This window comes from Manacus candei, unplaced genomic scaffold (genome assembly GCF_025592945.1).
Source record: "Manacus candei isolate 608988 ecotype Guabito, Panama unplaced genomic scaffold, ASM2559294v1 h1tg000126l, whole genome shotgun sequence".
Lineage (NCBI taxonomy): Eukaryota > Metazoa > Chordata > Aves > Passeriformes > Pipridae > Manacus > Manacus candei.
In genome coordinates this window covers 928,416-954,311 of record NW_026138174.1, presented here as the reverse complement: position 1 = coordinate 954,311, position 25,896 = coordinate 928,416, and the positions used below count along the sequence as shown (strand labels likewise).

At 42.7% G+C, this 25,896-nt stretch overlaps 1 protein-coding gene across 6 annotated transcripts in view; it reads left to right on the top strand.

The window, feature by feature from the left end:
* The window catches only part of AGPAT3 (1-acylglycerol-3-phosphate O-acyltransferase 3), an 87,275-nt gene that overhangs the window by 6,502 nt on the left and 54,877 nt on the right, over positions 1–25,896 (top strand). For 2 of the 6 annotated variants that reach the window (XM_051770899.1, XM_051770897.1), the window contains exon 1: positions 10,343–11,103. The exons of 2 other annotated variants lie outside the window; for them this stretch is intronic. The gene's annotated coding sequence lies outside the window, so the exon portion shown is untranslated. Of the gene's footprint in view, positions 1–10,342; positions 11,108–25,896 lie in introns of those variants that run through there. 2 more of the 6 variants (XM_051770898.1, XM_051770896.1) reach the window with 1 other exon arrangement.

The window sequence follows — 25,896 nt, the reverse complement described above, 5'->3', positions numbered from 1 at the left end:
TAAAAGTAGGTTTTTAAACCCACTAACCTGGCTGGAAACCTTCCAGCAGGTTTTGGTGTGAACTTTTTTCTCCCATCTGAGCAGAGATAGGAGGTTTGACTGTAGGTTTGACACATCTTTAATGCCTAATGCAAGTGCTCATCTCCCAGCTGTAGTTGTGACTGATTGACCCAACATTATGCTGCAAATCATGTACTTCTCTGTGGGACCCCTTGTTCCAAGTACCTTTCTGAAGTCTTGGTCTCCCTAACAACCTCTCTGAGCTGAATTTCTCCTCTCACATCTCTGGTGCTTATGGCCCTTGGGTTATTAACTGTATAGCCAGCCAAGTTTGAATTGTAAGAGGGCTGAAACCAAAGGGAAAGAAAGCTTTTAATTTCCTGAAGTCAGTGAAGAGGCTGTGGCCCAAACCACCCACTGAGCAATGTTGTTTTTCCTTCTGGTGGCCACAGCAGACGTGACATCTCTGGTTCCTCAGACTGTTTCCTGGGGTTACTCACAGTACAGAGGGCAGGACCCCTCTCTTCCTAGGGAGCATGAGGCTCTCACCTCTATTTCTTTCAAGGTGTGGGGTTTTTTTATTTTTAATTTACTTTACCTATAAAGTACATTTAGCTAAAAGTATAAGTAGCAATGGGAATTTGATCCAGATTCCAGATCCTTATTCATCTCCATTTCCAGTGAAATGTTATCTCTGGAGTCATGGGATTGAGGTGGCTTTTGGAATTTTGATTTTTTTTTTAATCTTGTCTTTTGCTTTCCTGGCCAGCCCATGGCAGGGGGAGAGTGTTATGCCTTTTAGCAGTCTCTGCTCATAATTAACTTTTCTGAAACTCGTAAATGGTTTTCACGTTGAATTTGCGTCTGGTATCGCTCTTACCCGTGGAGAGGACAACTACTTGAAAACAGACGTATTTCATACTGTGGCAAGGATGTTTGTGTGCTTTCTTTAAGAACTGAGATGGCTTAATCTGAAATAGGATGTACTTTGAGTAATTCAGTTTGCTTTGTTGTCTCAAGTCAAGTTGTTTCTGACGATGGAAGCTGAACTGTCTGACTTAACTCTCCGGTCGTGTTTTTCTCCAGTGTCCTTCTGTGATGGTACAAGACCTATCACTGCCAAACACTGCTGGATTCCTTTCAGGCTTTTCTGTCCAAATACTCATCAGAAAACACTCAGTGAACCCTCTCCTTCTGCCCACTCTGGAAGGACAGAGTTTGCCTTCATTGCCCAACAGCCTTATAGCAGCGGGTCTTAAGCTGAACTTAAGAAGGCAGAAGCACTTCTTCTACCTTGAAGTTCCTTGGATGCAGATCCCCAGATGCTGGGACGTTAGGCAGCAGCAGGGTCACAGTGCACTTACCGTGGTCCTCTGCTCTTCCCTGACCATCATTTGCTGTCTGCTGCCAGGGACATGTCGTGAGATGGGACTTTGGCTCTGGCCTGGTGCAGATGTGCTTGTTTGCTGCCTGGGTCCTGCTGAGCCCTAAGAAGGGCATTCAGCCTTGCATTTGAAATGAAAACCTTGGTTAAAAATGGCATTGCTTCAGCTTGCTTGTTGCAGCTGTAGCCGTGGCTGCGAATTGAGGACCGTCACTTAATTTTTGGTAAAAGTTTTTGGAGCATGTAGTCTTAGAATGAAGATATGTCCATTAAATATGTATGTATCCTTATGCTGTTAGATATATATTGCTGACAAGCTCTTGTGGCTGCAGCTGTGCCTATACCAAAGCTTTCTAGATGGTACTTGTCTTTTTTTTTTTTTTTAAAACTTTGAAGCTTTTGCCAGCAACTTACCAATAAAGAAATAAGCTTCACTGAAAGGTTTCATTTTAGTCTGTGTACTATATTTTTTCTGGCATGCTCCAGTACACTGTGAAGTGATGTATTGGCTTTTCAGAAGCAACATTATACGGGGGAACAAGAGCTGATCAAAGTAGTGGTGATGAGTCCTGAAGCATTCACAGCATCATCTTGGTTACATTTCACAGTAAAAAAAACAGATAGAGAGTGTTCATCATTGAAATAACAGGACCTTCTGTATGCAACCCACTATGAGCCTTATCTCATTCAGGTAGAGAGCCTGTACTTTTCTCTGCAACAAAAGGAAGTGGTATTATCCTTTTATTTTGTTGGTTTGTTTTTTTTTTTTTTTTCTGGCATTGTTTTTATTTCATCAATTTTTTTTCATGTCCTAAACCTTAAACGTTTTCTAGTAGTGCAGTGATCTCAAGGTTTTGTCAAGCACCCATATGGTAGGTCTGGTCTGGAGGCTGAACCTTCGGTTTTCCTGCAAGGCGTTGCGGGTGGAAAGGCTGTGCTTTACGTCCATCTGCACTAATTCTTCTGACACCGATTCCAAAGCTGTCTTGGTGGATCCCAGAGGAAGCTGTGAACTGCTGTGGAGGGTTATCTGTGGATAACTTGGCTGGCTGGGCCTGAGGAAGGAGGAGGATGTGTTTCTGTACAAGGGAAGCTGGCAGAAGCTTTACTGCACTTGGTGGCACATATGAAATCAGCACTGGTTGCTCTTCACACCACTCTCTGCTGCCATGAAGGAAGGCACACCCTTTGAGGACATGATTGGTTTTGTAATGGCAGAGTGAAGACGTCCTTCTCAATGAAGGAACATCCAAAAAGAACGTGGGTTTCAGGTTGGTTTAACAAGCGTTTCCGTAGTTGGTTTATTTTAATAAGACTTTGCCTAGATGGCTTTTTTAATTGAATATTTAAGCGAGTTGAAAGCAGGCATTTTCCTGTCTCTCTTTAATTTGTGCTGACACAAATTGGTTTAGCATAATTATTTTTTAATGTCCTTTTTAAAAGTGTGGTGCCCTCATCCTCTTGACCTTTCTCCTTCAAGAAAGAGTGGATTTAATTTGTTTGGTGAGAAGTGCCTGTTATATCGTTGCCCTGTGACAGGGAGGTATGTGGGAGAGGTGGGCTTGACAAAAAAATTGCTGGCTTTTAAGGTGGTGGGTTCAGGCCAAAAAGCATTAAGAGTGGTCTGAAGCATGCTGTGGTGTTTGGAAGCTCCCTTTCTGAACCTTATGAATTTAATTCTAAATATGAACCTTGCAGCATTACACAGATGCTTTGGTTTTACTGGGTGACCTAAAACAACCAACTTGGAGCTTTCCTTTCCCCTCCCCTGCCCTCCTTCTCCCGCAGGCCTGTTCTTTTCTTCTTGGTCAGCATTAACTTTCCTGAGATCTGGGGCCCTAAAGAGGAAATGGAGCCGTGTTCTTCCATGTTTATGTTTCTGCTTGATCCAGCAAAGGGAGTAGTGGAATAGCAGAGTAGTCCTGGGTAGGAGCATTTTGTTAGAGATCAGAGAAAACTGGCTGCTTAACTTCCCATCTAGTTGGCTCTTTGCTCTTCCCCAGTTCAGCAGGAGTATCAACACTGAAAAAAGGTTGGCACCATCATTTCTAGTGGGGTTGCAGTTTAGTCTGGAGTGGAGGAATCTATCTGCTGATACTCTTGATCCTCCTCTTTGAAGAAAATCAACCACAGCTGCCTCAATTTTTGGTCATACCATTGCCTACATTCATTTGTGCCTCTGTATTTGCTCTGGAGTTTTTTTGTTTAATGCTGTTCATTAACACAGTGAGTGGCAAAACGTTTAAGGGGAAAGAAAGCTCTAGAGTTGCTTGTTTTCTGTTTTGATAATAACAAAAAATATAGTGCTTCCACTTAGCAGTTTGAAACCTGAATGTGAGTCAGTCTTAGGTGATTGAAAAAGAAAACCAAAAAACAAAACAACCCAAGAACCCCAAACCTTTCCCTTCTCTCTGACCCCAAAAGAAAAAAATCAAGCACCCTAGATGGGGACACACACGCACACCCCCCTGCAAGATGGTTTTCCTTGGCATGAGCTGGACTGTGGCTTGCACCTGGAAGTCTTGCGTTTTAAGAAACACCTTTTCCTGTGGAAAAAAGTTGTAAGAAAAATTGAGTGGAAAAAATTCAGAGCTGTCTAGGAAACATTAGCAAAAGGAAGATTTAAAGAATCAATATAGTTCTACGTAGAGAACATGTGGAAGCCTGCTGCAAGAGGAGAAAGGAGGGAACTGCTGTCTGTGCCTGCTGTAGAGAAGACAGGGATTTAGGGATTTAGGATGCAGAATGGAGAGCTGGAAAACTTTGGAAAATGCTTTCCACTGCGAGATGGGAGTTGTAAAATCTATGTTGCTGAAAGGAACTCAAAAAAGAAAAGATTCTGGCAGATGCCAGGAGAGAGTTGGGATTTGGGGCTTCTGCACTGGGGACTGGAGTGCAGGATCCCTGGTGGGAAATGTACCTTTATGAGATGTGGACAAGGGGCAGGGGCAATCCAAAAAATGTGAGTTTTGGTCTTCCCTGCTCATCCCTTATGTTGCTGTGCAAAAAATAAAAAAGATATGAGGAAGTGGGGGGCAAGAAATTAGTGGTCATGATGAAGAGGAGAAGTAAAAGGTGATGAAGAAACTTTACTGACAAAGATTGGGGGCAGCTGGATTAGGTGACATTTTGAAATCTCCTTTGGCTGCAGACACTCAGTTTTATTTTGGTAGAGACTTATGCTCTGAGCCTGCTCCACTCTAGGAGCCTCATATGCTGTGAATTCCAACACAAGGCAGCACTGATTATTATGTGTGTCAGACCGAGTGACCCTGGGAAGGATATTGGTATTTTTGCTTTTCTGACAAGAAGTCCTCTCAATTAGTGGCTGCTTCATAACTTCCTCCTGGAGTGTGTGAAACAATTCACTCGCAATTCATGTGTGTTCCATGCAGAAGGTAGAGCAAAGCCTTGGAGATGTTGCTTCAAAACTGGGTGCCTGAACTCAGCTACCGGAATGTCCATGGTGCTGGTTGCCTTTGGTTTGCTGGTTTTTTCAACCATTTGGCTCTCAGTGAGTTTCTGTGGCACAAAATTAATTCCTGATGACCAACCAAAGTACCTTAGAGTCCCTCTGGCCAGAAGCTGTAATTACCAGGAATGCATGGAGGGCACTAAACAAAAGCTGAAAGGCCGGGTAAACCTCATTCAGCAGTGGCCAGTATGTGCCCACGGAATTTAAATGCAAGTGCTGGTTCTCTCTACAACACAGTCTTGCTTGCTTTTTTGGTATTGCAGCCATTGCACGAACCTGGTGGGTGCTGAAATAGTTCTGCAGAATGATTAGCAGTGAATTAAAATCTGAGTCAAGTTCCTGGCTGCCTGTACTGACGAATGCTTTGCTAGCAAGTATTTGAGACAAAGTACCAGAAAATTTATGGACTGTGATGGTCTGTCACTCTGTGTGAACAGAAAAGAAATACCATCCAGCTTCCTGAAATGATTTCTTTTATGCGTGGTATGCCTAAAATTATTTGGCAGGACATATGGTCTTCGCGTGTTGGTAAAACACAGGCAGTCCACGCAAGGAAATGTGGAGCATCTTGTTCCTTGAGTTCTCTCCCCCAGCAATGGCCAGTGTGTAACCTCAGCAGTGCTGAGCTGTCGTCAGCTGTGTCTGAAAAACTCATCCAAAGTGTGTGTGTCTCTCATGTAAATGAGACACAACTTGCCTCCTTATGGCCACGAGGAAGTTCAGTCTTCCCGTCACTGCGTATGGAGCCTGTGCCTAGGTAGGAGAAACAGAACTAAGATAAATTGAGCCTCTGGTGAATGACTCAAAAGCTGTTGGGGGAATTTGTAATGTGCTGGGTTTTGAAATGCCAGATGCTCTTATGAGAGAGGAGCCCTGCTATGTTTCTCCCTTAATTCCAGAACAACGTTAAGATGAGGTTCTGTCCACTGGAAGCATTTTGGATGTCATTGTTAGGTAAATGGACCCTCTGTCTTGAAAGACTCCGTCTCTTGCAGATAATGTAGTATTTGGAGGTCACAGACCTGATGGAATTACGTGTGAGAGGGTATGAGCAGCAGAAAGCCAGTTACCTGCTCTTATGTTTGCCTCAGGTAGCCAGTGAGTCCTCATTAGCCATGTGCTTCTAAACCTGCAAATAACTGTTACACAAATTAAAACCCCCACTGCACTGATACAGGTCCTCTCTGCTGAGGTGTCTGTCTCACAGCAGTTGTGTTCAACAAGTTCCAGCAGTGTCAAGCACCTACAGCTTGGTTACAAAGTAGGGATTTTTTTTTCCTTCACTGAGGTTTTTATGCTTGAGACCTTAACTTGCATGTCGTTTCTAGAAGAGGGTGAATCTTCTCAGACAGGTGAATTCATGCATCTCCAACTTATCTTGATCTTTTGGTATAATTTTCTCTTGTTCACCTCCTCCTCTTCCTCCTCCTCCTCTTCCTTGTTTCATCCCACTTATTGTGGGTTTTGTCAGGGCACTTTTTTAAGGATTTAGAATCAGTTACCAAATTACAGTAATGAGCAGGTAAGTTTAATGCTGCACTGCACGACAGATGAAGTAGCAATGTTTAATCTTTGTGTTTTTCGTTTCTGTGCTTCAGTGGACTTAGACCAGGTTTTCTTTTTGTATCTCTAACCATTTTTCTTTTATACTGGATGTATATGGGGAAAAGAGCGGAAAGAGGAGGAGCATGAAGGGAATGAAAATGGCTTTTACCTATTCCTGCTTTTTTTGGGATTTATGTTATGTTGCTGTGGAGTGGGAGCTGCTGTTGTCTCCTGAGCACATTGTGTAGGCAACCAGCAGACCTGAATGTCACAGGTCCACATTTGGGCAGATGCTGCCTTTATTTAATCTATAAACCAGTGGGTTTAGGGAGTGGTCTGGGTCGAAAGAGAGGAGTGGGTGGGTGGGAGTGTTGAGGGCCTGTGGAGATTGATCTGTTCAAGCTGTCACTTTTTGGGACTCCCTGTTGCCTTGTCTTGTTCCAGATCCCTGCAGTGCATCTCTCCTGACCTCACTTACTGCTTGTTGGGATCTGCCACATCTTGAATTTGCTGTTTGTCAAATTTTTTTTATATTCTTCACCAGGAACTCGTGGAGTTGTTTCTACTGCTTCTTCCCCCCCTTTACTCCACTGAGGCACTTTGTGCTGCCATGTCAGAGGGCAGGAGGCTCTCACAGGCATTTAAGAGCTGCTGCCCATTTTTTTAAGATGCATTATCTCTTCCTTTTCTCGAGAGTCCTACTTTTCTGCCTCGGGTCTGGATGCAGTCATAATTTATGTAGAAATCCTGTGTTAAAACTTGTTCAGATGTTAACTTAGCAGAGACAGCTTTGCAGTTCTTGTGCTGGAAGTGATAGTTTCTGCGAGAGGAGGGAGCTGTGCAAACTCGCTAAAGATTCTGGTTATATTGGCCAGTTCTTGACTGCAGCCTTTTTAGCTGTTTGTTGAGCGGTTATTTCGGGAAGAAGAATGTAATCCGGTCAAAAATCAAATTTCAGTCGAGGCTGATTCATTTTGTATGGGCATGTTTTAGTTGCTGGGCACTGCTCACAATAGAATTTGGAAGAATTGAAGTGTTCAAACTAATTTTTACCAGTGATCTTTCCCCATTGGTAAAAATTGGCTTTTCTGACATGGTTTCATTTCAGATTCCTGAACGCTAATTTCTATTTTGTATTAAATGTACTTTTGACTAACAGAAAAGCATTGGGGAAAGTAATAAAGCCCAAAGGGAAACAAAACCATTTCCTTTTGGCTTAATGTTTGTTTTTTTTATTGTAGATCAGCCATGGACGTGTTTTGTTTTGACCTATTTTATTCCCAGTATGAACTCAAAATTTGAAGTCCTGCCACTGAGCAGAGTAAACTTATAAAACACTCAAGTAAATTAAGGCAGAGTACTTGGAGTCTAAACCATGCTTATGTCACTTTTGTTCACCATATCATGGTGGTTCCCATTAATAATCACAGTGGCCTTGGAGAAGAGGATGACTCTGTGCAGGCAGACACTTTCCAAAAGTGTCAAGTGTTCATACCAGGTAGTTACTGTGTATAGTTAATGTCTTTGATATCTAAAAACTGGGGGGGTTGAGTTCATAATGTATGCTTTTCCATACTGGAATCTGATTTTTTATTTTTTTTTTGTTTGTTTTAATAAAAAGAGAAACTGCCACGATGTCTCACAAAGCAATAGAGGGAAATAGCATTATAAATCCCTTGATGTGTTGTGAAAGCCCTAGACCTTTCCTGTTGCTGTCTTCTATTTGCCTTCTGTGCAGCTCAGGTTTGTTATTATGTGCTCTTCCTCTTATGGTCACTATTCTCAAAAGTTTCTTCAGTTATTTATCAAACTGCAAAGTATTCAAAATATTTACATTGAGATAGCAGGGTTTTTTTCTGCATGCTGAAATCATGTGGCCATCCACCAAATGAACTGGCTGGAAGGGGATGGGGTGGAGGGGCCAGGCTGGTTCTAAAATTGGTTGTAATCTTCTCTGCTTTAATTAAATGCTTTAGAGGGTAGTGGGGCAATGTAATGAACATGTAGTGTCCCTTTAGGCACTCCAGAGTGTTTCTCCTGGCCTGGAGCCACCACTCTCAAAGGGTATAAGTTTCCCAATGGTCTGGTGTGGCGTCTGCCAGTCCCGTGTGGATGTTGTGGATGTATCTTGGAAACATCCAAAAATGGCTCTTGGCACCTATGTTTAGAAACCCAGATCTCTTCCATAAGTGTTGGTGAGAATTTCAAGGAGCAGATTTTCTCTGCCCATTAAACTGGAAGCATTCATAAGGGATAGACTTTTCCTCAAACCTCAGTCATCTTTTCATCTCCCTGACTCAGTGTCTGTGTGTGTGTTTAAAGCCAAAACCTTCAAGTGCCAATATGCAAATACACCCTTAGCTCAGTGTATGAATTCAGTCTGAGATTACTTGACTCTCATGAAGATGTAATTTCATGGCTGTAAGACTCTAAAATCACCCTGAAATTAAGGTCTCAGAGTAATCTATGATAAAGGAACACCGCAAAAATGAGGGTGCATAGGAGTGTGAATACTCTGCCTTAAAAGACAGATACCCGTGAAAATGCACATGCTGTAAACCTCAGTAATTTTGTTGTTGTTGGGATCAAGTTTTTTATTATGCATTAAATAGTTTATAGGCAGCTGAGCAGTGCAGTGTCTGGTTGCTTGGTTTCTCCCCTATTCCTGGCCCATGGTGTCATACCCATTTTAGTGAAATACCATATCTCTGCTGTGATCAAGGCAGAAGGAGTAAGGTAGTGATTGGTATAATGAGATTTTTTTTTTTTTTCCTAGCTTCCCACTGTCCTTTAGCACAGTACTTCCATAAATACATTGTAACACTATGTGATAGCTCTGTAGTAACTCTGATGTTCTAAAGAAACAAAAGAAAACATCTCCGGAGATTACCAGCTTTCGAAAAATATTTGTCACGTGAAGAGCAAAGTTGTTCCCTAGCAAAAACTCCTTGCACCTCTATGCTTTCCAATCTTCTGTTATTCACTAAAACTCTTATCCACTAAAACTCTCAGATATATGTTTTAAGTCCTCTTGATTTCAAGGTTCGCATGTGTCCTGAATTAAGCTGCTTTTTTATAATTATTTTATCATTATCAATCACAAAGAGTGTTTTTGGGCTTAGATAAAAGGGCCATAGTTGCAAAACATCTTATAACAGAAAATATACCAACCATCTTGAGCTGTGGAAAGAAAGATTAGTGTGGATAGTAGGAGAAAGTCCAGCCTCTGAAAAGCAGTCACTGCAATGGTGTACATTCAGATAAGGTTCAAGGAGTCTCTGAATGTTGTCCTTGATGCCTGAATGGCTCTCAGATATTAAGGTGGTGCAGTTTACTTGGTCACTAAGATTCAGTTTTTATTAAAACTCCTTGCGTGTAGGTCTATATAGATTCAGTTGTTTAGTATTTTCAGTAAGCATTTAATGTTTTTAAATACCTTTCCAGGAGGGAAGGGATACAGTGGAAGGGGAGAAGGGTTTTTTTTAAGTATATATTCTTTTTCTCTTAGTTTTTTCTCATGTCCAAGAGAAAGGCAGGAGCAGAGTTGTCTGTTTCTAATAGTCAAGCAATAGGCAGAGCCTTAAGCCTAGAATTAAATAATTAGAAACCTTCCCTCCAGATCAGTAACTCATGCCAGTCTTTGTAGTGACCAGCACTTCAAATGATATTTAATCCAGGTTATTGCACTGCTGACAGCGAACATTCTTTCCTTTGGGGTGCATCAAATGCTAGTTGCAGTTGTAATTAACAACTTGGATTTCAGAAGGTGTTCTGCTTATTTTTACCTAGTTTTCTTTGTCTAAAAATCAGCCAGTACGCTGTATATGGGTCAAAATATATTCTATTCACTGGTATGTACATTAAAAATCAAAAAGTGTTAGGACAGTGTGATATAGCATCGTAATGGATAAATAATCTGTGCTTTATAAATATTTCAAATTGTGTTTGAGGGTTGCAAGGAAATGCTGCTTTGTGGCGTGGCAAACCACTGGCCATGGGACTGAGAATATTTCCAGGGGGTGGATTTATCTTGGGAAGGAGGCAAAGCAGAGCCTGCAGCACTGGTCGAGACCGGGCAGTGCAGCAGGACACCAGGTTGGAAAGCCGAGTCTGGCACTTGGCAAAATGCACTCGTGAGGAATCAAAACCCTTCCTTGTGACCGTAAAAAAAAAAAAAAAAACGGTCAGAGGTCCGGAGGGCATCTGTGTGTTTGCTTTACCTGTGCACTTTGCCCTGGTTATGTGACTTTTCCAGACACTATTTATATTTTAAGCAGCGTGAGATCGCGGCTGGGCCTGTGAAGGACGTGAGGGGTGGTTTGCATGTGAGGGTCAGGACGTGCTCGTTGCTCCCCTCCCAGTGTGCTCTGGCTGCTTTAGCAATGCCTTCCTAATCTTTGGACATACTCATGTGTGCTGGACACGTCTGGGGGGGCAGCAGGGTGTGCAAACACGCCAGGATCTCACCAGCTGTGTCTTGTGCTGGTGATACTGTGGGGTGCTCCATCTGTAGAAGAGTCCTGGATTAAGGAGAAGGCATGAATGCGGAGTCAGCCAGTTCATCAGGGCACTGAGCCTGAGGTGTGTGAGGAGAAGGTGTTGGTGAAGTCAGAGAAGCTGCTTCTCTGCTGTGCCTGAAGGTCCCGGACCCATCTGGACAGCGTGTGGTTCCTCTGCTCCTGGAGCAGCATTCCCTGTGGTGGGTAAGCCAGAAATGCTTCCTATGGACCTCTGTGCCGGGCAGCTGCAGGTCTCTGGTGCTGCAGGGTTACCTGCTGTCTAGGAAGAGTTGCGCAACCTTATTTCTCATTTTGATATAAGTGGTTTGGGATCTGGTGTTTTTAAGTGATGGTTGAGCTGGGGAGCAAGGCGGAGCTGGGAACTTGTTAAAGAAAAATGGTAATCATAGTATCATAGGATGTTAAGGGGTTGAGAGGAACTTTAAAGATCACCTAATCCCAACCCCCATGCCGTGAGCAAGGACACCTTCCACTAGACCAGGTTGCCTAAGGCTTTATCCAACCTGGCCTTGAACACTGTCAAGGCTGGGGCATCCACAACTTCCCTGGGCAACTTGTTGCAAGTGTCTCACCACCCTCACAGTAATGAATTTCTTCCTAACATCTAACCTAAATTTCCCCTCTTTTGATTTGTACCCATTGCACCTTGTCCTGTCACTACAATGCCCTTACATGTTACCTCTGGAGTGTGTATGAGGTCTTAATCTATTTACCACTGAATGTGCTACACTTGGGATGCCCTGCCAGTGTGGAATTGTATTTTCCATATTTTAACCTTTAGTTATTAATATTGTTTTATGGGTTCTGTATTCCTGAAAGAGCAATTCTTTTTTAAATCTGTCACCTGCCTAGGAAAAGGTGCCTTTACATATGAATTTTTGCTTTCTCTGAGGATAATAAGACAGCTTTTACTTCCTATGATATGTTGAAATAAATCAATGTGATTGATGTAGAGTGGCATCTCACTTCTTTTTAGTTTTTGAGGGTAGGAGGTGGCTCTACTGTTCCATTTTAGCCTCTTGTGGCATCTGGGAAATAAGAATGAGAGAAAATCTAACCTTATGCTGAGGCTGACTAGGAGGTGTGAAAACAAAGTTCTGACACATAGATGTGATTGAATCTTTTTGGTGGAGCTTGAAGGCAGTCAGTCTTACTGCAGGACCCAGATCTGTCAAATTTAAATAAAAATAAGAGGTCTGATTTCTCAGGATTTGACTGTTCATTTATCTCTCTTTTCTTTGCCTTTCTTCGTGTTTAGGAATTTTATACAGAGAAAGGAAAAACCTAAAACTTTCTTGCTTGGACAGTGCTAGAGTCCTACAGTAAAATGTTGTGATTTCTTTTTTTTTTTTTCCCTTTGATTTTAAAATTTTAAAAACCATGCTGTGAAATTAAACTGGAAAGCAGTAGGCAGATTAAAAAGGAATACTCTTTTAACACAAGTAATGGAGCTCCCAGGAGCAGAGCAACTGGAAGCACAGGGAAAGGCACACGTGAGAAGGAATAAATCTCTTTGACTGTGCTGTTGAACACTCAGAAGTCTTTCTGCATGGGGTGTGAGTAAATTGCCAGCTGCCTTTAGTGTTCAGGAAGAATTACTCCCCTCTCCTTGAGTCATTCTGGAGTCATTCAAGTCTATCTATACATTAGCAGGGCTTTTTCTGTCTCTCCTCCTGATACCTCCAGAGTGAACACTGCTTGGGACCACTTCATGCAGCGTGAGGATCACTGAGCTGATCCAGAGTAGTATTGCACAAGTTGTAAAGAGACCCTGTGGGATTGATGGAGGAAGAGAAGCATGTTTTTGAATGTCTGTGTTTATTGTGGGGTTTTTGTCTTTTTGTGTGTGTGTGTTTTGTTTTTGAAATCTCAAGTAGAAGAAGCTGTGTGGATGAAACATATAGTTGGAAGCAAAAGAGGATGTACCAAAACCACCTGCTTTTACTTCCCTAAGACTTTTAGGAGGCTTATTTTCCCTAAGTTAGTTTTTGCTCATGGCTTTTTCTGTACATGTGTGATGCCGTGTGTATTTTCTGCCTTTTTCTGCCTTTGATAGTGCTTGGCTGCAGTAAGTGTAAGCTTTTATGCAGTGTTTATCTACTCAGAAGTTTCTCTTTGTGTGTTTTGCTGGATGTGATTTTTTTTTTTTAAAGCAAAGACAGGAGTAAACTTGGATCTGGTGAGGGAATTGATCCCTCTGTCCACCTTCCCCAGCAAGGCACCATCCCATGCCTAGCAGAGGTGAGAGAAGGCTGCTGTGCTGCCCTAAATAAACTTTCTTACTGTGTTCAGAGAGGCTGATTGGTTTCATTGATAGAGCTGTAAGCGAGACAAACCAGCCTGCTGTAAAGCCTCTGTGCCTAATGAATCAATGAGTACATTTTGATCTGTCCTATATAGTTTTCCACCTCAGCTACTCTTGACTATAAAGTTCTGAACCTACACCATTATGTGGCAAAACCCTTTCAATTTGGTTATTGTTACTTGATCCTGTAGTTGTTGCTTAAAGAAGCCAGTAGAAAGAGCCTGGCTAGGTAGTCCCTTGCTTATGTGTCCCTATACCTGGTGTCCTGGTGTCTCCTTTCCTTTGGCATGGATCACAACACCTGCACACATCTGATCCCCCACAGAGCTGGTGTCCAGGTAAAGTTTCGCTGCTTTACCTTGTCATGGAGCTCAAAACAAGTAAATGAACAACATTTACTGCTTTGGTCAGGGCAGCTTACAAAAGAATACAGTGAGTTTAAAAGAGCATCTGCTTCCACATTTCACTTGGGATGGGGGATCACTAAGTGTAAGGATTTGTCACCTGTAAGGCTGAGTGTGACTGGGGGCATTTTTAGGTGTAGCATTTTTCTGTCATGGCATTGTGTCCTGCCTACCCAACACAAGACCAGTCACAGTGCCATGTGGCCAGCTGGGGCCAGGTTCTCTTGTATGGAAAACTCACTTTAGAAATACTCAGTGATCTGAGAAAACAAGCAAACAAAGTTGTTTCCCTTGTGGCCCTTCCATGTCCCCTCTCCAGCCCCAGTCTCCCGCACAGCATTGTTTTCTCTTACTCCGTTGCTTTTCTTCCTCCCATGCATCTTCTACTAAAAGAAATAAATTTATTACTGTATACCCTTTCACTTTCTCTTTCTAGGCTGCTTTTACTCATTCTACTTCATTATCAGTATGGTTTCTTTGTTTCCCTCTATATTTTTCTGTACTTTCTCTTACTTTCTTTTCCTTCTCCTCTTTCATTCCCCATCCCCTTTGCACACCTACCCCTTGGCTTCTCGAGTCACAATCCAAAAGTACAGGGTGTAGGAATTATCCCAAGGCTAGCCTCATGTCTCATAAATCTGTATGCAAGCTGTAATTTACCTTCAAGGAAAATTTCAAAACTTGATTTAAAGAAATGGTTAGTCAGGAAGACTATCCTGGCCCTCAGCAAGTTGTTCCATGGTCTGGTGATTTTTTGCTGAAGTATATGGCTTGTGACCTGAATTGTTTTGTTTTGGTTTTTTTTTTTTTCAGTTCCATCCAGAAGCTGATGGCTCTTGTTTACCAAGCTTTAGTTTCAGCAGCTGAGGTTTAATCTCTTGTAAAACTTGCTTCCATGGGGCAAGTTAGACTGTGACCAAGTTTTTTGGTTTGTTCTGGGTGGTTGCTTTTTTTTCTTTAAACTTGAAACATCTGTCCTTGTTGAGTCTCCTGCTGAAGACTTGGTTTCTGGTGGTTGAAAGTGTTTGTGAAGCTCTTCCACACACACTTTTTAGTCTGTGAACATAATCCTTGAGCTACTGAAGGCAGAACTGGACGTGGAGCTGTGAATGCATGACAACCCCATCTCCTGTTTGGATCAGCTACACCAGGCCCCTGTTTTAAGGACTGTCCCAGCATATTTTCCTCTTAACCATTTCCCCAAGACTTTTATGCCTAACTTTTAATGCCTTTTGGATAGAGGGACTGACAGGTTTGAAAGCCATTGAGCAAATAGTGGAAGGCTGTTATTGTGGTTCTGCTCTTCAGGCTGGCTTTGGAGGGGGCAGTGATCCCAAGTCATGAGTCTCACCAGTCTCTGGAATTAGCTGTGTACATAGAGCCATCCCTTTGTTTTCAGTGGCTCAGCATTTAGAATTAAAAAAGCTGCTGCATTGCTTTCCTGGGTTACTATATAGGTTTTTGTGGGCAAAGTAATCCTTTTGCTCACCTGGAAAAAGATCAGTGAGAAAACCAACAGCAATCATGCACAGGTCTCTGTATTATTAAAATCTTAATAGCTAGGCAGAGTGTAATGGTTCTATTTGTACTACAACAGTAAGGTCCTATTTGCTTTAAGCCTTGTATTTCACAGGACTGGAAATAAGCATTGGAGGCTGTTGATTTTTCAATTCATGAAGGTAGTGCTGGAAGATAGTTGAGGAGAATGAGTGCTTTTTTTACCACCCCTCAGTTTGACAGTCACACCAACTCTGTTCTGTGGAAAACTGGCTCTTGCCTTGGAAAGGTCGTTCACGTGTTCAAATAACAGTGTGCAGGAACAGAAAACTCTTTCAGAGCAGGTGTCCAGAGATGCAGTAGAAGATACCTGCTTGCCTGTTATTATACCTGTCACCACAGAAATCTGGTGAATGAGTCTCCAGTCGCCAGCAGGAGAAAGAAGTTACAGTGAACAATAAATGAGAGGCCCGTGGGGAGCGCCCAAGGCATCGTCTTTCATGCAGATTGAAAGCTCTTTTCTGCTGTGCAGGAAAGGAACAAATAAGTAAAACGTTTGTATGCCACTGATGGGACACACGTGAAGCATTAGGAAAAATTAAAAGGTCGGGTTACTTGCAGTTCTCTGAAGTTAGATCCTTATCTCTGTACTGACAGAACTGAGAACAGGTTTTATTTACTTTTCAGAAAAAGGAGAGGACCAGTCAGTCTGGCATAGGAATACAAACCTACTTCTGTTCCTCGAAGTCTAAAAATTGCTTGGTGGAATAGATTCTATAGTGTGAAAAGCCCTTGAAGCACACATATGTTTGCAGTTGTAATTTTTCATTACATGATTCTTTGCCTTTGCATGGAGAGTACAGTAGTCCTGGGAGTGGGCTGTTATCTGTCACTGAAAATGTTGTAGATGGGGAGACTCTATTAGTCCAGTGGTAAGCCAGTGTTTGGTTGAACAAAAATATGAAATGCAGTATTGCTCCATAATGTTACTCTATTCCATTAAGGCAGCTTGGAAATAAAGGCCATCAAAGCTGGAACTAACCTGTACCTTTTATTAAGGGTCTCATTTAACAGATCTGTAGTGTAGGCTCTTCACTGTTGTCTGGTCTCTGATGCCCAGTGTGTTGTAGGAATTTTTTCTAAGGACACCAGGTTTTTGCAAGTGAGAGCTCCAGTACCAGTTCCTGCAATTCTTTTATGCTTTGCAGTTTCCATTTTGGGGCTGCTGTGAGACAGCAAGGTGGCACAATCCTGAGAATCACTAAGGTATTTAAGCTGCAGCAGGTGAGTGTGGGGCTGTGCAGCCTGGTTGCTCAGGCTGTTGAGCTGCAGTGGTGCTCAGCTGATCCAGATGAAGAAATTGAACTGCTGTGTCTGGATCCTTTACCTGCAGCAGCCTCTCCTGGAGATGTTTTTGCCTATGGAAATGAACATATATAGGGTACAGTGGCCCGACCTGGTGCTTTGTACTCTTGTTTTATTCTGAGGATTTTTTTAGGGGTTTTATAAAATAATTTTATAGAAAACACTACAAATTCATTTTTGTATTTAATCTTATGGAAGGTTACTGAGCAAAGTTAACAGTACAGACTTTAAGCCAGTGAACCTCAAGGTGCTCCAAAAACTATCCTTAAACTAGTACAGGTTTTGTGAAATACAGATGCAGATGTGGATATGTGACAAACTCATCACTTTTGGGTGCACATAATTGCAGTCCTCTCGAGGGTAGTGTCATCTATATGAGTTTCCCTTTATGTTTGCCATGTGATACAGAATGTTTTCTGTCTTGCTGTTACTTGCATGTACAGTACCAAAAGCCTTGGGTTTTCCTCTCCCAGCATTTTATAGTTAGAAAGCCTGTGGGTTTCCTAAGGGAATGTTCTTGTTCCTTACGTGCTATAGGATGTGTTTGGCTGGGGATAAGGATTTTGGCCAAGAACACTGCACCAAAATGTTATCCACATGATGGGCTGCTCCTGCATCAAATTCAGCAGCTGTTTCCTCATATTTCTGTCTTCTGCAGCACTGTCCTCTGCCAATTCTCCCTTTTCTCCCTAAGGAAAATGCACACTGGTGAGCTGATTCATCAGTCCAGTGATGAGCTGTGCTCAAATTAGTCCTTTCCCCAGGCTTCAGAGTATTGTCCAAACATGAGCAGGAATGGATGGTTCTAGGTATTAGTGTACAGCTCTGGTCAGGATTTATCCTGTGTGTTTCTGAGGGTCCTCAGATTTATCCTCGATGTTTCCCATCTGGAAATAAAACCATTTCTGTCCCCTTTCCAGGCAGCTGCCAGATCTGCTTAGTCCACTCCCTACATTGACCTCTTTTGTTTCCTTCCATCCTTGCCCCTCCCAGTTTGGCTGTTCCCTGCTGTCCACTACTTGAACCCCTGAAAAAGAAGTGAACTGCCTGATAAAGAGATATATTCCTTTTGTTCTGCAGCTGTTTCTTCCCTCTTGGGGAGCCAACACTGAGGCCCACCAGAGGATTTACATCTAGATGGTGATAATGTGAGTGCATGTGAGATCTGGTATCTCTCAGATTTCAGTGGCTCGTGGCTGGGAGGATAGGTCAGCTCGTATATGTAGTGCAGGAGCAGTGGAAAAAAAGGAATAGAACAAGAAATCACTGAAAAAAATATTTCAGTCTCTAATATATTTATAAATATTTGGGGTTTTCTCCCACCCTTCAGTTAAGATATTGCTCCTCACCTCCCTTCAGTTTCTTTTAGCAGCATTGGTCTAACTTGGATTAGTGCTTCAAGTAGCAGTGGCTGCATTGCCTGGCAAGGTACTGCCAAGGTGGAGTCCTGCCCTTGCCTTAAGCTCTTCATGTGGCTTGTGAATCAGCACAAAGGCCACTGAAGAAGAAACAGACTTCTACAGCAACTTGCCCTGAGCCCATGGGATTCAGATCCTGAGAGGCTGATTAATACCAGCTCTGTGTTTGAATACCTCTGGGTGTTTGAATGTCATGTTTGGAGGAGGAAGGGAGAAAATATACCCGTGTGAAATGTTCAGACTCAGGATATTGCTCAAACTGGAAATCAAAGGACTGTATGATATGCTTTTCTGTCCTTATCAGTAGTTCAAATAGACATGCTAATCCCTACTTTTTTCTGGTAGCTGTGGTGATAGTAAGCACAGTGAGAAAGGTACATATTGTAGGGAAGGGAAGATTGAAAATGTACCTGCCCATCAGGTACCTGAAGCAGTAGTTTATTAAGACAAACAAACCCCCAAGCAACAGAACTGTACTGCAGCATGGCACATAATACTCATAATGCCTTTTAGCAGAAGTCAGCTCTTCCCCACAGTGCCAGTGCTGGGCTCTGGCTGGGATTTTGGAGCTCTTCTCTGTGGATTCTTCTCTACAGAAGAGAGAATCCCTTTGCCAGGGGAGTCATGACTGGCTGTATCTGCTTTAACCACGCGTGCAGTGCAGTAGGAGCAGGTCAGAAAAGCAGATTCCAGTTTTGCTTGCTTTGTTTGCTTCATGTTTCTTTGCATTTGAGTTATCCTACTCCCTGGAATGGCCATCCTCCCTCTGTGTGTGCTGCAGAGCTCTCTGAAGGAAAGCTGTCCCCCAGTCTCTGCTTCTTGGACTGTTGCTCCAGGAAGTGTCAAATTATCCTCTTCCCTGTTTCACAGGGATGATTCTAGAATGTCATTGCCTTGTCAGTACTATCTGTGTAAGCCTCTTGTGGGAACAAACTTTATTTCTCTTCCTGCTCACTTGAGTGACCTGTGCAACCTGCTGTCTGAATCCCTGCTTGATTCCCGAGATTAGTGTGGCGTCAGGAGGGATGGGTGGTTTTCACCATCAGCTGCTCAAGGAGCTCATCCAAAAAAAAGTCTCACCTTCCTGGACATCCTGTTGTTTGGGGAAGAAGGCAGAAGAAGGAGCTTTCTCTGGCCCAGAGAAGGAGCTTGGTCCAGTTGGATGCCATTGCTCTCGATAGGTGAAATGACCAGGAGTGGGCACAGACCTTTGCTGTGTGAAGAGGCACAGTCAAGACTTCCTGCCACCTGATGGTATGGCATCTCTACTGGAATTTGAGAAGCCCTCATCATCATCTCATGGCTAGGATTCGTGAACGAAGATTTGGGAAAGGCTCTGTCCACATTTGTTACAAGCACGTTGGTGGCTGATAAGGCCAATGCAAGATAGACATGTCAGATTGCAAAAGGCACAGCAGGAAGACTCCTTAGGTGGTATATTCTGCAAGGCTTGGTTCTTTCTGCATTGTCTTTTCTCCTCGAGAGTGATCCTGCGTGTGTTTGAGAAGCCCAGACCTTGTACAAGTTCCTACTACAAGTGGTGAGCTGATGTGGGATGAGCAGGTCAGGTCATGGTTTCCAAGGCTGTCTTCCAAACCTTTTACCTCCAAGTAGTGGGAGTTAACACAGAAAGCAGTGGGAGTTAATAAAGTTAACAAGGTAACCTGGGCCTTTGCCCTCTGTGGATCTCCAGGCAGTGTGAGCAGTATTGATTCCAAGCTGGTGCCTGGACCAGAACTGCTGTTAAATAAGCAGTGGGGGCAGGCCTTTGCTAGTCCTGCTGACTTCAGACCATGGAAGGGTGTTTCCAGGCCAGGGCCTCATATCTGGCCTTTCTGAAATGTAACATCCTGCCTGGTTCTGCCTCCACAAAAGGCTGGACTCAAATACCTTCAGTGCCCTGTGAGTCGCAGATGGCTGCTGTGGACACTGGGGATGTAATTTCAGCCTCTCACATCTGCTTCCAGAAGTTGGAACATGCAGCATGGCTCTCATCTAGGGCACTTATCACAGAGGAAAACCACTGTGATCAGTGTTGTGGAGTGGGGGAACAAAACTATGTGCCGTGACTTATTAGTGTGTGAACACTGCTGAATAAAAAGCAAGAGGTTCCTGATGGGCTCTGGATCTCCTTAACCTGCCCCCTCCTTGTTTTCATGCCTGTGTCTACGCTCTGTTCCTGGTGGCACTCAAATCAACCACCCCTCTTTGTCCCCTTTGATCAGCCTTGATGTTTTTGAGAGGCCTCAGTGGAAGACAAAGCAGATTGCAATTCTCTTACTGGTGGTTAACATCAAATATAAAAGTGCAATACTTATAAAAGTGCAAAGGGTGCCACTTAGCCCTTTGTTTAGTGTGTGGCATACCAGGTATTACATAAATTTGTGACAGATGAAGAGACTCCAATTGCTTGGGGCATACAGGAGAGCTCTGCAGAGGTGCAGCCTGCCTGTTGTCTCGGATGCTTTGTGTCACCAGTGGGTTTAGGTGGATCTTCTGATTTGGTTTCATCCAAAGGGAATCTGTTTTGTGAACACCAAAATCGTCCTGTGATCCAATCTGCAGAAGCAATAGGGCTTTCCCTTCAAAAGCAGACGTGTGCTGTGGATTAATGTGCTGGTTTAGATCAATTGACTCTGCAGCTTCCCTGGTGCCTTTGATGCTGGCTCTGGCTGGGACTCAGGGGTGCTCTTGCTGGACTTCCCTTGTTGCTTTTTCCACCTTCTCATAGTAGGGGCAGGTGCTGGAGGTCATGTTGCAATCTTAATTCCTCTGAAAGAAGCTGTTTTTGTCCCTCGTGTGCTCTTGATTACAGAGTGGCCGAGCAGGGAGTGACCCCCTCTGTTGTTTGTGTCCTTGGGAGTTTTGTGTTTGTGGTCTGTGTTGAGGAACCAGCTCGGATCTGCAAGGTGTCTGCACGGCTCTGCTCAGAGAAGCACATCATAGAGCAGAGCAGGGTGTGTGTGAGCAATTCTGTCCTTACAAATGGGGTTTACCTGTCTGTGTCCTGGCCTTTCACTGCACGGGTTGTGTGTGGTCAGTTTGACACCCAAATACTTACAAAGTCCATAAAACAGCTAAATTTGGGCATTAATTAATAGAGCAAAAAGGCAGATTGCAGAGAGGCAAACTCCATTTCATTCACAGTGCAGGTTTCTGAACAAACTTCCCTTGACGTGCTTATTCTGGAATTTAATCCATTTTGAAAAAGGGATTATCCAGTTCACAAAAAGTAGACAGGCTGTCTCAAAAAGAATTTTCATGTGAACTAGATGACTTTTAATCTAGGAAACAAGAATAAATTTGATGTGCTGCTCTTTTGTCCCACAGATGTCTTAAGCAAACTCTATTTTGGTTAGTATATGTGTTTTATTGTTTGTTTTTAATAACCAGAGGAGGTATATAGAATTTGATTTATTTCTTTCTAAGGTTTTGGATGCTTTTTCTGCCTTGCTTTTGGTTACTTTACAATGATAAAGAAACTATTTTTTTGGTAATAGAGGAGGAGCAACAGTAAGAGAATTGCCTTTTTTGGTGAATTTTATGTGGCTATGAGGAGAGGATTCTTGAATTCAAACTAGATATTTTCTGGTCTTCAGTTTTCTACAGGAGACTAAAATGAAATCACAGCTGCATGGGAAACATTTTAATCAGTAGGGGAAAAGATTTCAAAACTAGGTAGGGGAGTTAGCTGGGTTTGCTCAAGGAAAAGCCTTCAGAGCAGCTTGTTTTAAAAATTGCATAAAATTGACCTGGAGTCATTCTGGCTTCAGTAATGCAATAGTGATGCAGGGCAAGGTCTCTGAAGACAAACACACAAAGGTCAGTCTGAGGGAGAGGTAATTGGGGCACACGTGTTTTTAACTTGGAAAGCCCACAGTTTTTTTTCTTTTGAAAATCTGTACTTTTACCTTGTGCAAAGTTGCAGACTCAGGTGATTTGCACTGCGTGAAGGTAATAATAACCTGCCACTGACCAAACCTATTCATCTGATACCAGTGTGTGTGCTGAGTATGATTTCATGCTCTGGAGTCCCTCCACCATCTGTTGTTTGCACTGGGATCAGAGAGCTGTCACTGTGTAGGTAATGCCAGCTGGTAAAATACTTGGAGGGTATGACTGAGTGATGAGGCATGTCTGTAGGTAGGGAATACCTGGAAGGAAGACAGAGTCCTTCAAGGTCAGAGGGGAGAGAGAAGTTCCAAGTTAATATACAGAGGTACATATTATCTTTCCCCACTCCTATCCCAACTTCTGCCGTTTGGACGAGTACATTGAGAGATCTAGCATAGTTCAAAAATCTAAAATAACTGTGGGTAGATAACAGGTATCTTTCTAGAGCAGGAAATTAAAAATATAAGTTTTCTTCCCAATTTTGTGGATGTAAGACCCTGTCTTAAACTATTTTGTCTTTCTTTTAAAATGACAGTTTACAACAACTAGAAGTTTCCTTGACACGGCTCTTTCCGCATAAATAAGCCAAACCTTTAATTAACTGTATCCTGTCCTTGAAAATTAATCTGCAGATAATTTGCATGAGATCAGAGGCACGAGGTTATTGGGGTAAACACGTTGGAGGAAAAGGGGCAGGAGCCTTCTGGGCAAGAATATGACAGGTACGAGGAAAGACAAAAGAGATAAGTAGCCTTTTATTGCCTGAGTATTTGTATGACCTGAGCTGCTGCTGCTCCTGGTGACTTGAGGCTTTGTGGAAGTGTGATGTGTTCTGGAGTTGAGGACTGTGGGTTTGTTTTGTTTTTTACAGGTAACTCATAAGGTATACTGAGGGGTTTTGAGGGGGGTTAGGCAATTAAAAATACCTGAAAGTGGCAGTTTTCAAGCATGAGTCTGAAGCACTGCATTTAAAAAGAATGACAGAAAGATTATACTGAGGAGTTTGCTTTCTGGGAGAGTTGATTTGTTGGTTTCAGGGGTTTTTTTTTAACCACTTTTTTGAAACTGAGGAAACATTCTCCCGTGTGCACTTATGCCATTAGACTTGTGTGGTTGGATGGGTGGTGTGATCCACCTGTTGCAGTGCTCAGTAGCTAGGATTCATAAAGCAGACTTCCCAGTAGAATGTATTTTCTGGTAATGTCTCATCAGAGATTGTGCTTTTTTTAGATAGACATAAAGGAATAAATATAGAACAACTCAGGTGCTAAAAATAACCACTTGCATTGACGTCTACTTTTTTATTTCTTTAAAAGAGACCTTTTGGATATTTAGCAAGATGCTTCATATCTGCCGAGAATCATTTTGGCTGCGATGTTGAGGGAGAGACAAGTCAGCTGATCTTAGAAAATAGCTTATTTTGGTTTGATTGAAGAGTGCAATGTGGGAATAGAGCAGATGCCGAGGAAGAGACTTGATGTGGGTAATGGAATGAGAAGTTGGTTTAATTACTGCAGCTGTAGAAGCTGGGCATTTACAGTTTTAAAGATCAGAAGACTGCTCAGCTCTTGTGTTTATGGAAAAAAAAAAAGATACTAAATACTTCAATCAAACCCTAAGATATATAATGGATCTCACAGAAAAGATGGTCCCTTGATAGAAAAGCTGCTTGCACTGAATGGCTTCAGTTACAATCCAGGACATAGTAATCCTGGCATCCTTTTAAGTGTGAGGGAACGAATAATCTTTCAAAAGGCCTCTAATCTTAGAAGCTGAGATTTTCGTAGTGGGAAAGAGATGGATTTTGGAGTAATTCTCAATTTGCAGATGATGATCTGCTGCGGACACGATCCCTCGTGCACAGTTGGCCACTCGATTCCGTTCTGAATAGTCCTTTGAGATCTGTGGTGTGAGAGTGAATCAGTTAACACATTTAAATCAGTTTAAGATTAGGTTGTTCCTTCAATGCCCTGTCATACGTGAACTTTGAAATTCATAAATTCAGTGTGCCACATTCCTTTATGTACAAACTGTGCATCAGTATCCAGAAACACCAGGATCAGCCCAAGCAAGTGTGTGCTACCCACCACCTGGCGCTGTCAGGAGTGGGTTGTGTGGTGCATGGAGAGGAAGGGGCCAGGCCTTTTTGGCATCTCACAGGTTGTGCAGCATCAGCCAGATGCTGGTTTATGATGGTTGGGGCAGACCATTCCTGCAGACCATTTCAGGGCCATGGCTGCATCCTCCTGCTCGGCCGTAGCCTCCCTTTCCCTGGGAGTACATCCCTTGGTGCTGCTGTGGCTGCTTCTCCCTTTGAAGTTAATAACAGGTCAGATGTGAATTGCAGAGTAGACATAAAAATAGCTGGCACCTGCTTCAGTCACGCTGGGCTGGGGTGAGCTGGGGCCCTGGAGCTGAAGGAGTGAGAGTGATCTGGTGAGGTTTTCTCCGCCTGTTACAGGTGGAGCAGCCCTGGCCCTGGGGAGGAGCACGGACAGACCCTTGGCAGGGCTGTTCTCTGAGCTCCTGCAGGATTAATAAAACACTCATGCCGTGCCACCCTTTGATCGCAAGTATTTTTGTCTCCTCAGCCTCGTGCTCTTCTGTTTGACTTGTTTGGTTTTTTTTTTCCCCTCTGCTTTTAAACAAATTCTCTCTCTTGCCGTGTTTGACTGAGGTAGGACAGTGCAAAGATAATGCTTCCTCTTAGGAATTACATTGTTATTTTAGGTTGCAACTAGCTCAAGCTTCATCAGCCTTCTGGAAATCTATTATTCGTGTGTATTTCTGATTAATTGAAAATGCTATGAGGATGGTATTTAAAAACTTTCCATGTGTAAACAAGGAAAAAAAGACCATTTGGTAGTCCAGTGTACAGGTTCTCCTGGAGAAGAACTGGGCCTTCTCTGGCTCAACTGTTAGCTCTGTTGAAGATTGTATTTTTTATTTTTTTATTGTTATTGTATTGTTAGACACTGTTCCTTGGAGAGGATTATTCATATCTACAGTATGAGTATTCATACCTATAGTATGAGTACGCATATCTATAATTTTTTGAGATCCTGAAGAGGTGATGCTTTAAAATTATCACCTCATTCGCTGCAGAATGGCTTCATCCATAACAAAGAATAATATTATTTTTCTCAGGATATAGGTGTGTTTGACTGTTCTGTCCTTGTTTATGGTGCTGAGTGAGATATGATAGTAAAGGCAGCTTTTTTCACTGTTGCCTGTTCAGGGCTTACCTGTAGCAGTTGAGAATTTTAAAGTTTTCTTTAAAAGGCTTTACTTTCTTAATGCAGAATGCTAAGTATTTTGGACAGGAAACAAACTTAATTAATTTGAGTGCTTTATAATATATTTTATTTCTTAAATGCTACTCCTGTTCATTAAAGTTCTTAACTAGATTGCCATTCTAGATCCTTTTAATTTCATTCGTATTTGAATTAAGAGTAGCGAATAAACAGAAATACCTGTAGTTTAGTTTAGTCTAACCAGGGAGGGAGTAAAATAACTAAGGAGGAGGATCCCTCAGCTATGAACAGCTGCCAGAGGGGTTTGTGCCCAGTGCTGGGATGTGACTGTCCCCTGGGGCTGGCTGGTTCCAGCACTGGAAGCAGTAGGTGCTCTGTAAATAACGTGAAAGCTTGAGCGATATCCAGGACGGGGTGGACAACAGTGCTGAGGGACAGTGTTGGAGAATATTTTTAGCCAGGCCTTGCTTGGCTTGTGACCCTGGTGACAGCCTCTTGCTAAAAGGGACTTAAGGTAGACAGGGAAGGGGTGGGGTGCGTGTGGGTGAGCTCGAGGTGACGAGAGTCTGGCGTGCTGGGATGTGCAGGTTGCTGGGAGCTTTAATCCTGATGTGACTAATGCTTCACCTACAGGTTTTCATTTTGGAACCTTACAGATTCAAAGCTGCCAAAGACTCACTGCAATTCTCGAATCTCATGAGGTAGCTTCCTATTAACTTTGTGAGTTCCTAAGAAAATGATTAATTTGGAGTAACTGGAGAGTCTGCTTGTGGAAGATCAGAGCATGAAAGTTAATGATCAATTGCTTCTCATTACTGGGTAATTATGAAGAACT